General features: G+C 44.4%; 1 long non-coding RNA gene across 1 annotated transcript in view; it reads left to right on the forward strand.

Annotated features, from left to right (window-relative positions):
• Positions 1–6,412, forward strand: part of LOC130705565 (uncharacterized) — a 47,622-nt gene extending 41,210 nt beyond the window's left edge. Inside the window, exon 3 of the long non-coding RNA XR_009005849.1 lies at positions 6,129–6,412. This is a non-coding gene — a long non-coding RNA (uncharacterized LOC130705565). The remainder of the gene's footprint in view (positions 1–6,128) is intronic.
• Positions 6,413–14,110: the final 7,698 nt, after the last annotated feature.

Raw genomic sequence — 14,110 nt, forward strand, 5'->3', positions numbered from 1 at the left:
ACTACGATATATAAAATAGATAAGTAATAAGGACCTCCTGTATAGCACAGGGAACTCTACTCAGTACTCTGTAATGGCCTATATGGGAAAGCAATCTAAAAAAGAGTGGATATATGTATATGTATAACTGATTCACTTTGCTGTACACCTGAAACTAACACAGCATTGCAAATCAACTAAACTCCAATAAAAATTTTAAAAAAATAAAAATAAAAAGAATGAACCCTAAGGTAAACTACAGACTTTGGGTGATTATGATGTGTCACTGTAGGTTCATCAGTTGTAACAAATGTGCCACTCTAGTGGGGGATGTCGGTAATGGGGGAGGCTGTGCATGGGGGCGGGGGAGGGAGTATATGGGAAATGTCTGTACCTTCCTTTCATTTTTGCTGTGAACCTAAAACTGCTTAAAAAAAAAACAAAAAACTATTTTTAAAAAGGATTGTAAAGAGCTAAAATGACTAGGACCAGGCATTCTTAGAAAGTTCATTTAGCAGAAAGGGCAGGAGACTGGGACCCAATTAGTACCGTGCTCACCAGGCCCACAAACCCATCAGAGAGTCTTTGTAGCACTTAGCAATACCTGTAGTTTTCTTATTTATTTGTTCCCATTTAGTCTCTGTCTCACACACTGTGGAGACAGGGACTCCGGCTGCTTTTCACTGTAGGAACCCAGCACCTTAGAACAGTATCTTAGGCACACAGGCCAGATGCTAAACATATATTTGCAGTGGGTTGGTCTCTTCTCCCTTTCTCTGGGACACACCAGAACCTAAGCTCTCCTCACTTCCCCGCCAACCTTCTCACCTCCTTCCCTCCAAGCTGAGGAGTCCTCACCAGATCTGAGAAGGCTGGGAGCGGGGTTGGGGAGCCTTGCCCTATGTCATTGCCAAAGATTCTCCAGGATCTGTCCCCAATCGGCCCAAATTATTGAAGCTGAAAGTCTATCAAAGACCCCTTTCCCTTCGAGCCGCTGCCTTCCCAAGGATGGCCAGGCTGAGCAGCCCCAGCCGGTAAAAAGTTCATCTGAGCCACAGAGGCAAGCCACAAACATGGATAATTTTCAATCTTCTAGTAGCCTCATTAAAAAATATAAAAAGAACAGGTGAAATTAATTTTACTATCATATTTTACTTAACCCAATATATCCAAATCATTATCATGTCAATATGCCATCAGCATTAAAAAGAGTTATTAATGAGATAATTTCCCTTTTTTTGCACTGTCTTTGAATTTCCGTGTATATTTTACACTCCGGGCACACCCGTTTGCACTAGCCACATTTCAGCTGCTCAGTGACCACATGTGGCAGGTGGCTTCACAGACTGGAGTCAGGAAACTGGGGAGAAAAACCTCCCTCGTATTTTAAAACGGCCCCTCCCACCCTCACGCAGGCATCTCCAGTATCGCACACGAGGCCCCAGAAGATGCCTTGGCCTCCGAAGGAGAAGGAAGGGTGGGCGGGGGATGGGCGGCAGGGACGCGGCGCAGAGGAAATTGGCCGTCACCCGGCTCTTTCTCCGATCGCTTGAGTGCCTCTAAGACACTTGCCCCTCAGGGTGTCTGGCAGGCTGCTTGGGCTGTGCTGCGGGGCTGGCGGGAGGTGGGGAGGTTGTCGACGGACCAAGAAGCTAGCAAGGGGTCAACCGGAGGCCGCCCCCTCCGTGGTCCTACCTGGCCCGGGACTGGTGCGAGGCCTGGCCCATCTCCAGACTTCACGTGGGCTTCCCCTGTGTCTCTAAGTGTTGTAGCGTTGCTGCCAAACACCAACACCCTCGTGCTATTTTGTTTGTGTTCCAAAAAGATGCTTTTACAGCGTCTCTGCACCAATTAGCCTAAAGCGTAATTGCCCTATTGTGAAGCGGGCCTTGCTTTAGAGCCTGCCATCAAAGGTCTCCCGGGCTCCCTACCGAGTACTGGTGAGCTTCTTCCCCCTTTTTACTGGAGGGGAAGCGGCCTGAGAAGCCAGCAGCTGCCTGTAAAGAGCCAGTGAGTCAGGCAGGAAGCCATCGTCTCGCCCTTCATCAGCAGGAGTCCGGAAGGATGTTAAATAAGCCCGGGGAAGCCTTCCTTGTTGAATGAGGTCACGGTCCACCTACGGGAATGTTTCACATGCTTGCAGCTCACCCTTGTAACCACCTTTTGACAGAAAACCCAAAAGGGATTACATACAGAGGGTGATGAACGTGATCTAACTTTTTCTTAATGAATCATGCTGATGGTTATGGCTAGTAATTCTTTTTTTTTTTTTTAACATCTTTATTGGAGTATAATTGCTTTACATTGTTATGTTAGTTGCTGCTGTATAACACAGTGAATCAGCTATATATATACATATATCCCCATATCTCCTCCTTCTTGCATCTCCCTCCCACCCTCCTTATCCCACCCCTCTAGGTGGTCACACAGCACCGAGCTGGTCTCCCTGTGCTATGCGGCTGCTTCCCACTAGCTATCTATTTTACATTTGGTAGTGTATATATGTCCATGCCACTCTCTCACTTCATCCCAGCTTACCCTTCCCCCTCCCCATGTCCTCAAGTCCATTCTCTATGTCTGCATATCTATTCCTGTCCTGCCCCTAGGTTCTTCAGAACCATTTTTTTTTTTAAAGATTCCATATATATGTGTTAGTATACGGTATTTGTTTTTGTCTTTCTGACTTACTTCACTCTGTATGGCAGACTCTAGGGCCATCCATCTCACTACAAATAACTCAATTTCGTTTCTTTTTATGGACGAGTAATATGGCTAGTAATTCTTAAATTATGCTTTCACATAATAGTTTTTTTTCTCTTCTCTAGCTGTCACTCCTAGCTGTCACTTCTGTTATGTGAGCCCTGCTTGCATCAATCACCCTTTTTCAAATTGTCCGTGAACATCAGACACCATGTCTTGTAGGAATGTGTGCAAACTAAGAGCCAATAAGCCCTGAAGAATGATGGAGGGGGTCTCCCTCTTAGTCAGGGATGCTTAAGTGCTTGGGGTTTGTCACAACTATTTTAGCTGCTCAGAGATTTTTTTCTGAATGTGATTTTTTTTCCCCTCAAGTTCCGCTTATCTACAGAACATTGAGAAGTTCTTTGATTTGTTTGTAAACATTACTTTCCCAGGTTATACCAAGTTTCTCTACCTTTTATTTTATGTAGTCTTTTAAGATATTGGAGAAAATGATTCTAGCTTAGGATCCAAACTTGGGGAACTTCCAGGAGAACACAAAACTGGTATTATTTGCTGTATCAAATGTTCTTATTTTTCACCAACCTCTGGGCACATTTACAAATATTCTTAAAGAAAGCATTCATAGCTTATTACCGACCAAAGGAAAAAATGGAAACCAAACCCGCTTTCACTCACACCTACCTTTTAAAAATATATTCATACAGTTTCTTACTATGAAAATGGAAAGGAATGATCGCCAGTTGGCAACAGATGAAGTTGTTTTGGAATTTAGTGTAATGGTTGTTTCTATGGAATCAGAGATCCCTCTATTTTCTTATCCTCAGGAGCATTTCTTCTTTCCCCCTAACTCTATAAATCCTAAGTTCTGTGAGATCTTGACAAGTGTAAGTCTCATTCGTGATAGAGGGAGAAATGTCATTGCTCCAAATTCTCCCTTCAGACTAGGACAGAGTGAACAGCGTCCCTGGGAAAGAGACCAGACAAGGAGCTGGTGGCAGTGTGTAAAGTGGAGGGGCAAAAAGTTTAGCAAAGCTTATCTTCATGGACACGGGATAATATAACAGCGGGTGAAACAGACGACCCCGCCATCCCAAATAGTTTTGCTGTTACAAACTGGGGTAGGATTTGGGTGGGGAAAGCGATGTGACACTGCAGGACTTCTAAGCAGTAATTTGCCAAGAAACTGCTGAAAGGTATTGCAACAGATCACAATAGGAGGAGGCTGGATTCTGAGGGCTGCAAATAAACCTGCACAGGGAAACAGGTGTTGACCAAGGGGGCCCTTTTCTTCTTACTTCCTTCTCAGAGACACAACCTCCTCCGACCTGGGGAAACTTTTGAAAGCTCATAGCGATGTTTACTCACCAGATAAGTCAAAAAGAATCTCCCCCTTTCCAGGAAGTCTGTGACGGTGGGGGGTAAGCATATGTGAGCAAGAAGGTGTAACCAGGCGCAGCCTGTTGCATCTCTGACTCACCTTTTGACTATGTGCTTCTGGCTTCACCATGCCTCAGCTTCTCTACCTGTCAAATGGGAGGAAGAGGAAGTGGGATTGTTTGATAAAATTCTCTGAAATCTTTTGCTGAAAGGTTCTTACAAAGGGCAAGATAGTATAATTATCCCTGAGCTATTCGGTATGAGGTTGCTATAAATAGGGTCTGGAATAGGATCACAATGTCACATACCTGTTTACAACAATAAATGGGCCATATAATGATCCAGGGAAAGCTTGGCAGAATTCTTTGGTAGGACATGCATTTAGGAAAGCTGAGACTCAGTCCTCCCGAGGACCAAATAGCCGCTGTTCATTGGCTTTCAGCAAAGGTTGTTTTTCATCCTGGAGCCCTGCTTCTCAACGTGACTGCCCAGTTGTAGGTTAGGGCGTTTCTGGCTGCTCTAGGAGACTTGTCCAAAATCTAATTTATACTGAAATGGTGTGCAGGCGTGTGTGCATGTGTGTGTGTGCATGTGCAGGCATGTTCTTGCCAAATCGGAATATAACTTTAAAAATACATAAATAAGTGTAAACATTTAGCCTAGGTGACCCCCACTAAGTCAGTTCTAGGATGACGTGTGTCTCTGTTATAAACATAGTGGTGGCCAGCAGAAGGGCAAACAAGGGGGTTCCTGAGCCTTTAGCTCTACTAGACTAAGATGGGAGGCATTGGGCACGGGGACTGTGGCATCTTCTGAAAGGATGGGTCAGGGAATCACACTAAGTTGGGAAGGGGCAGGGGCAAAGTGTTGGCAGGGCCAGGCTTTCAGTAATGTGAATATCCTACTAACAAATAAGAGATGGCTGGGGCGTGGCAGAGGGGCAGGTTCAGGAATAAACACTGAAATGGGGTGTGTGACCTTTGTCAGTTATCACAGGACACTTTGGTAGACATATATGGGACACACTGGTGTATGGGGTAGCCAAATGTTCAGCTTTAGCCAAGTAAAATGGTGAGGTTTCTATTCTACTTTCACCTGGAATGCAGAACTAAGGAAGGCACTTCTTAAGAAAAGATTTAATTATTGGCATGAGCGTAAGAAACGTATCAGAACTCGCTTTCTCCCTCTCACTCCCTCAAACCTCTTATTTCGTCATTATTTTTGTTGACCTAGGTGATTAAATTTATTGTTTTAACTGCCTGGTACACAGTAGTGGTTCAACTGGTATGCAATGATGGAATGGCAAAAAGCGTTTAAACTTTTCAGAAACATACTGTGAAGCAGCCTGGTAAAGGATGTTAAGTCCATGACCAATCAGCAAAAGGAAGGCTATGGGGAGAGATTCCGCAGAGCAGAGATTCATTTCCTGCCTGGCCTTCTGCCTCTCTTCTTTCATTTGGGCCTCACTGCACCTACCTTGCCTGCCAAGAGCCTCTAACGCCTTGGGAAATGAATGTTGGTGCTACGTGACTGGGAATTATCCTGGACTCTGAAAGGCCCAAAGCTAGATTTCCCAAGTCATTCCATGCCTGCCCGGAATAACAGGGGACCCTGCACGGAAGAGTCAGCGTCATGTAGGAATGACAGCATGATGATGTATATCCCCACATCCCTGGTAAATCCCAAGTGAACTTCCCAGACAGCAGAGTGAGGTGGTTTGGAGCTTGGGTCTTAGAGTCAGGCTGCCTGGGTTTGCATCCCATCTCTGCCACTAGCTGGATGTCCTTGAGCAAGGTCTTAACCATTCAGGGCCTTATTAAACCCATCTGTAAGTGAGTTTAATCATTGTCTCGACCTGTCTGATCAGGCCACCCAAGATGGCTGTTCTCTTGCTCTCTGTACATCCCCTGCTCGACCAGTGCCTGCTTCACCTACACCTACTCACATAACTGACTGGACTGACCTGCCTTCTTAATCATAGAGCCCCCAGCCCCAGCTAGTGATTGTTCTAATCTTTATTTATTTATTTTTAAATATTTATTTATTTATTTGGCTGCGTCGGGTGTTAGTTGCGGCACGGCGGGATCTTCACTGCGGTGCGTGGGCTCCAGAGCATGCGGGCTTAGTTGCCCCGGGGCATGTGGGATCTTCGTTCCCCAACCAAGGATCGAACCCGCGTCCCCTGCATTGGAAGGCGATTCTTCACCACTGGACCACCAGAACTTCTCTACTATGGTAGCTTCTCAAACGGGCTGTGAGGGGTGTGCTTCTCTGCTGGTTTCCCTGGTAACCGAGGAGCCAACTGACGTCAATTCCCCCTATAACTGGTAACCTCTGCCTCTCCCCGGGGAGCAAAGACTACTTCCATGGTCTGCCTGCCTTCTGCTGCAGGCGGTGGGATGTCGCTCCAGGACCTTGCTTCAGACGTGTAAGATCCCCTAACCATTAAACCACTGATGTCTCTGTCGCTGACTCTGGGCTCTTTCTTGGGTCTTGAGGCTGGGCACGTACAGGGCTTGCAGGTCTGTGGGGTGCAGCCCAACCAGACCTTACCAAGCTGTTGTGAGAACTAAAGGAGAAAAATCCACGTAAACCCTCTTAGTGCAATGCCTGGAACACAGTAAGTATTCAACAACTGTTGTATTATTATATTCCATGATTCCTGCTAAATGGTCTCCTACCCATGCTTCTCAGGTGACAAAATGGGCCTCCATCACAGTTACATTGGTTCATCCACTCATTCTCTGAGCAACCGTTCCTGAGGATCTGTGATTTTTTAAGTCGGATTTTCGGCACAAACTGTAGGATACACATATGAATCAGACCTGGGTCCTGCTTTCAGACAACTTATACTAGAAGTGACAAAAGTGTAAGACAGAAACAGAAAGTGTCTTAAAAGAGATAGAAATAAAGTGTGGTATGGATGTTCAGAAGAGAGAACACAATGGCTTCCAGCTGGGGAAAAGAGTCATTTCAGCTGGGCCTTGACAGCTGGGCAGCTTCTGGAAGTGGGTGGAGGTAGGTGTTGGAGCAAGAACATTGAGGGCAGAAGGCAAAGGAGGAGAGTCCACAGAGTGAGGAAAGCAGGAGAAGCTGTGCTTGGCTAAGGGCATCAATGGAAAAAGTTTGGAAGGTGGGTTGGAGCCAGTTAAGGGGCACGGGCCACACGTGTTTACTCAGCTTCCTATCCAGAGCCTCTTTTAAGGCCCCATGTCTGTTTCTCATGACCAGGGTCCCCAGCCACAGGTGAGGGCATTGGGATGGGCACCTAACCCAAATACAGGCGACAGACTGGCTGGTAACCTGAAGAACAAAATCAACCAGGCTAAGTCTTCTTTCTCAAGAACCTGAATAAAAATTGTTCTGGTCACTATTGCTGCGTCACAAGTTATCCCAAAATATGGCTACTTTTGCTCTGCCATGGCAGAACTGAGCCATCATAACAGAGGCCCAGTGACCCTCAAAGCCTAAAATATTTATTATCATCGGGCTTTTTAGAGAAAGTTTACCAACTGTACTCTAGGAAGACTAGTCCAGGAGCTGTGTGTAGGATGGGCTGGCAACAAAGAGAGTGGAGGCTAGAAGATGCGTTGGGAGGCCACTGTCGGGATTTGGTAGTAGGAGATGAAGAGGGAGAGAAAAAAGTAAAGGATGTGTCAAAAGGTTAATCAACAGGTCTGGAAGCTACTTGTGTAAGGAGAACCCAGAGAACTTGAAGCCTGCATTTCCAAATGGTTGTTCAATATGTTCTTTACTCATATCTAGCAACAGGGATGGTACCAAGGAAAGGTAGAAACCTGTCTTAGTATTTCCCACCAGACCCAGGGGAAGGTAGATATAAGTGCATATGCAGCCATGACCCAGGACGCTCTGCTCTGAACTGATTCTGGGATCAGATAATAGCCAGAAACAACAGTGAATAAATAGACCATGCAAAAGAAGGTAATTTCAAAATTCCTCAGATCCTTCTTTCTTTTTTAGTTGAAGTGTAGTAGATTTACAATGTTGTGTTAGTTTCAGGTGTACAGTGCAGTGATTCAGTTATATATATTCTTTTTCAGATTCTTTTCCATTATAGCGTATTATAAGATATTGAATATAGTTCCCTGTGCTATACAGTAGGTCCTTGTTTATCTATTTTGTAGATAGTGGTGTATATCTGCTAACCCCACACTCCTAATTTATCCCTCCCCCACCCCCTTTCCCATTTGGTAACAATAAGTTTGTTTTCTATGTCTGTGAGTCTGTTTCTGTTTTATAAATAAGTTCATTTGTACCCAGATTTCTCAAATGCCGTGAAAGGGGACAGGCGGCCGCTGTCCCCACCAGCACCGCTGCTCCTGAGTGGCCCGTAGTTCTCCTCCCAAAACACTCCAGCAGCTCTAACAGCCTTCTGGGTCCTCAACCTCTTATCACCCTTCTTTCCGCTTCCTCTCTGAAATCTCCTTCATAGAAGCCCCACTGCCTTTGGCAAGGCCTCAGGGAAGATGGGGAACTGGGCAGACCTGGCCGGAGTCCTCTTTAGTGGACTGAAGAACAGCCATGGGCTAACACATCTCAATCTCATCAAAATGTTTTATTTTTTATTCTTTTCCCATTCTTTTTTTTAATATACTTTAGTGTTTACAGCCATTTTAGGGTACAGCAAAACAGAACAGAAGGTATAGAAATTTCCCATACACATCCTGGTCCCAGAGACACATAACCTCCCCCATTACCAACATCCTCCACCAGAGTGGTACTGTGAGCAGATAGGGTAGGGGGATCTCAGAGAAAGAGAACCAGGCATGGTTTTCTTGACTTAAGAGAAGCCATTTTGGCCTAAGCCATTTTGTGATCTAAGCCCGGTCTCAGTGCATGTCCCTGAACAGGTCTCAGTAATTAATGGTCTTAAGGGAACAAAAGAATGCAGGAACAAATGACCATTATCAGACAAGAGAAGTAACAATAGTAAAGGTAATACATCAGTTGTAAGGGTTCCCAGTTCTCTTTCAATGGTAAAGATTAGCCTGAAGCCTCAACCTCCAGATAGACTGAAACCTAAGGCCTGATGATGTTGATTTTTTCTGGCCCTCCTGACTTCAACTAAAGCTCGGTCTCTGTGGACCTTTGCCCCAATTCTATGCTGAATTCTCATTTGCTCAAGCCCTTTCATGAATATACATGTACCCTCAGCTTAAAACTTCCCCAATTTTGCTGTTCATGGAGACACTGCTTTGGGAAAGATCCCCGGCGTTCTCCCTACTTGCTGCAAGTAATAAATCCTTCCTTCTCCCAATCTTTGGCTTGATTGCATCTTTTGGATCAACACCCACCAAGAGGCAAACCCAGTTTTTTGGGTAACAGTACACTTGTTACAATTGATGAACCTACATTGACACATTATAATCACCCAAAGTCCATAGCTTACATTGGGGTTCATTCTTGGTGTTGTACAATCTATGGTTTGGACAAATATGTAATGACATGTATCCACCATTATAATATCATACAGAGTAGTTTCACTGCCCTAAAAGTCCTATGTGCTTTTTCCATTCATCCATCCCTCTACCCCAAGCCCTTGGCAACCACTGACCTTTTACTGTCCCCATAATTTTGCTTTTTCCAGAATGTCATATAGTTGGAATCATACAGTATGTAACCTTTCACATTGGTTTCTTTCACTTAGTAATACACATCTATGATTCCTCCATGTCTTGTCTTGTCTTGATAGCTCATTTCTTTTTAGCACTGGATAATATTCCCCTGTCTGAATGTACCACAGTTTATTGATCCATTCACCCATGCTCAAATACATTGTGACTAATATGATTATGAACAAACTATTATATCATTTAAGAATAAAAAAAAGTTTTTGTTTGACCTTCACTTATTCCTTCTCCTATGCTCTTCCTTTATGTAGATCCAAGTTTCTAACCTACATCATTTTCCTTTTCTCTAAAGAACTTAACATTTCTTGCAAGGCAGATCCACTGGCAACAATTCCCTCAATCAATTTTTGTTTATCTGAGAAAGTATTTCTCCTTCATTATTGAGGGTTAATTTCACAGGGTACAGAATTGTAGGTTGGTGGAGTTTTTTTTTTTTTTTTCTCTCAACACTTTAAATATTTCACTCCATTCTCTTCTTGTTTGCATGGTCTCTGAGGAGAAGTCAGATATAATTCTTATATTTGCTCCACTATAGGTTAAGAATTTTTCTCTCCCACTTTTTACAGGATTTTTTTATCTTTGATTTTCTCTAGTTAGAAAATTATATGCTTGGGTGTAGCTTTTTTTTTTTTGCTATTTATTCTGCTTGGTATTCTGTGAGCTTCTTGGATCTGTGGTTGGTGTCTAACATTAATTTGGGAGAAATTCTCAGTCATTATTGTTTCAAATATTTCTTCTGTCCCTTCCTCTCTTTCTTCCCCTTCTGGTATTCCCATTACACATGTTATACTTTTGTAGTTGTTTCATAGTTCTCAGATATTCTGTTCTGTTTTGTGTGTGTGTGTGTGTGTGTGTGTGTGTGTGTGTGTGTGTGTGTGTGTCTTTTTTTCTGTTTGCTTTTCAATTTTGCAGATTTCTATTGCGGTATCCTCAAGCTGAAATATTCTTTCCTCAGCCATGTCTATTAATAAGCCCATCAAAGGCATTCTTCATTTCTCTTGTGCTTTTGTTTTGTTTTGTTTCCTGTTACAGTGTTTTAGATTTCTAGCATTCCTTTCTTATTCTTTCTTAGAATTCCATCTCTCTGCTTACATTGCCCATCTATTCTTGCACGCTGACCACTTTGTCCATTAGAGCCCAGAACAAATTAATCACAGTTGTTTTAAATTCCCAGTCTGATAATTCCAACATCTCTGCCATAACTGAGTCTGGTTCTGATGCTTGCTCTGATTCTTCAAACTGTGTTTTTGTCTTTTACTATGCCTTTTAATTTTTTCTTGATAGCCAGACATGATGTACTGGCTAAAAGGAACTACTGTAAATAGGCCTTTGGTGAAGTGGTGAGTTGCAGGGTTAGGGGAAGCATTCTATAGTCCTAGGATTAGGGCTGGATCTTTTAGTGAGCCTGTACCTCTGAATTGTGAACTTCACAAGTGCTTCTCAGCAGTCCCCTCATTTTAGGTGAGACAGGGTGTCTCAGGGGGTTGGAGTTTGGTATCTCCCTTCACCTATGTGGAAGGCTACCGACAGCTGGAATCAGTTAGGGTCTGATAAAACCCCAGCAGGTGAGGATCTGGCTAAATAGTTTCTCTTGAGAGTAGACCTTGTTAAGAACAGAATGCTCTTAAATATTTCAAAATGGCTTCCTTTCCACTTCCCCTGCCAGAAGCATGAGAGAATTTTTCTCCAGTATTCACTGTGAGAATCTGGTGGGGCTCCAGGAAGCAAAACTCACAAAAGTGTCGGGGTGCCCTGATGACTGGATCCCCCTGGAGTTTTTAATTTGTCCACACTGAGCCTCCAGCAATTCATCAATTACAGTTCAGGTTTCCCTAACATGGCACTGGTTTCCATGGAGGCTTTTGCCTTGGTAAGTTGTGATTCTCTGTATTTGCCTGTCATGCTCTCCAGTTTGGGGGCCAGTGATTTGCCCTGTGACCTCACTTCTATTATGGATCTAAGAAAAGTTGCTAATTTTTCAGTGTGTTCAGCTTTTTACTTGTTGCTAGGATGGAGTGGTGACTTTCAAGCTCCTTATGTACCAGACCAGAAACCAGAAGTTCCATCTGTATGTTTTGAAAAGTAGAAAGACAACTAATACGTATTGAGCACCTGCCCTAAATCAGGTGCTTTACCTGATCCATTGTTTCATTTTCTCCTTTCAACAATCCTATGGGGAAGGTATGATTCTCTCCATTTTGCAGATGAGAAGGTGAGAGTTAGAGGAGGGAGGCGATTGCTCAGGTATTCGTGACTAGAACATGGTCTCCCTCACTCCAAATCCCATCTGCTTCCAGCTATGTTCTCATGTTGGAAATAAAGGAGGAATAAAGGGCAGAAATAACTTAAGCATCAAAACCATTTTCCATGTTTATAAAACCAGCTCATACTGTAATACTTATGAATAAAGGATCTTTTGTGTGATTAGATCCTAAAGAGACCAGTGTTGGTAAAGCCCCAGGGACTGAGTTTTTGGCATACTGCTTGCTATACATAGAATGGACATTTAATAAATTCTTGCCGAATGAATGAATGAGTGAGCATTCCATCGTGTGTGTTGTTATGTCATTAAAGCATTCTTTCAGTCGGTCTGGCACTGTGCTAAGTGCTTTGCATTCTTTATCTCATGTAATCCTCTTAACAACACAAGGGAGGTGCAATTATTTTCCCCATTTTTACTGTTGAGGAACCAGAGACTTAGAAAAAATAACTTGCTCAAGGTCATATAACTAATAATTGTAGAGGTGGGGCTTGGCCCAGGCCTGTCAGGCTGTACAGTTCAGGCTCTTGACCTGGGCTTTCCTGCCTCCTGAGAGGAGCGGGGGAGGGGCTTCCTCCACACACCCACCTGGGCAGGAAGGCACCCCCGCTGATGCTCCCACTAAGTGCCTCACATCCACTACGCGTACTACTACATCCACCTCCGCCAGATGCCGTCTGTCACCGTGCACAGCTGAGGGTGTTCAAAGCTTCCCCTAGACTCCAGTCTATGATCCCACAGAACCCTCTAAACTAGAGAATCAGGCAGAGGACAAGCCCAAGTGCCGCTGCCTGAATGAACTAGTAGTGTGGCCCAGGAAAGCGTGGTGTCGAGGAGGGTCTTGCGGTCCCTGCCTGGGAATGGACATGATCCCTACTCTGGCGTCTCTTACCCTAGAGCATCAGATGGATGGAGCACAAGATTAAAAGAAGGTCAAGCTACAGAGACCTGAGCTAGGACTCATCTTTACCAGTTGCTGGCTATGTCATCCTGGGAAAGCCCCTTAACTTCATGAAGACTCCGTTTCCTCCTCTACTGCACAATAATCACGGTAAGAATAACAATTCTATCTCAGGGGCTGTGGTGCTAACTCAGTGAGACCGGGCAGAGGAAGGTTCTGTGTAACCTCAAAGCACTCTACAAGTGACTCAGTTCCCAGAGCCCAGGACAGGGGCTTTTCTACCCTACCCTGCACCTCTTCATGAGGGGGAAAGGAGCACTTTTCATGAAGCAAGGATATCCGAGGACCTGGTGTTTTGCCTGAGTCTGGTTTCTGACCCCAGTGTTTGGAACAGGAGGCAATGAAGGAGCTACAGCTTCCTGGGCTGTACTGGCTGTGGTCACCCCCATGAAGGAGTGGGGTTCACAGCCTATCTGAGGTCCATACATCTTTAGGAACCTGGAACATTTATCCCCTCCCTTCCCTCCCTTGATGATCACTGACACCTCTCTCTCTATTCCCTGCCTAGGCCCACCAGTTCCTCTCCTCTCTTGGAAGGTAAGGTTAAGCCATTTTAAGTGACATGGGGCTTTTTCCTCCCTTGGGACACTAATAATCATCCCAAAACCCTCTGTTGCCCCTGCTCCACCCTAGGACAGCCAACAGTCTGCTGGGAGTAGGTGTGGGTGAATAGGAGTTGTTTAACCCCTTAACCTACATTCCTACCCACCCAGAATCACAGAAACAAAACACATACACACACAAGTTAAATAGTCACTCTTCCTGGACCTCGTTCTTCACAAACTGTTGCTCAAATAGTATGGTTATCTGAGGCTTCGTGGGGAACACAGTCTTCTGCTCTGAACTGAAAAGTTTAACATAGAGGGAGTGGCCAAGATGGTGGAGTAGGAAGACCCTCAGCTCACCTCCTCCCACAGACACACCAACATTACAACTATTTACAGAAAAATGATTGACAACAAAGACCTGAAAACTAGCAGAATAGATTTCCTACAACTAAAGATATAAAGAAGGAACCACAACAAGATGAGTAGTAGGGGTGGAGACAGGTAGGTAACCCACAAATGGGAGGATAATTACAATTGCACAGGTTTTCCTAAGGATTAAATGGTCCAAGCCCCACAGCAGGCTCCCCAGCCTGGTGGTCCTATACCAGGAAGACAAACACCCAGAATGTTT

This window comes from Balaenoptera acutorostrata, chromosome 17 (genome assembly GCF_949987535.1).
Source record: "Balaenoptera acutorostrata chromosome 17, mBalAcu1.1, whole genome shotgun sequence".
Classification (NCBI taxonomy): domain Eukaryota; kingdom Metazoa; phylum Chordata; class Mammalia; order Artiodactyla; family Balaenopteridae; genus Balaenoptera; species Balaenoptera acutorostrata.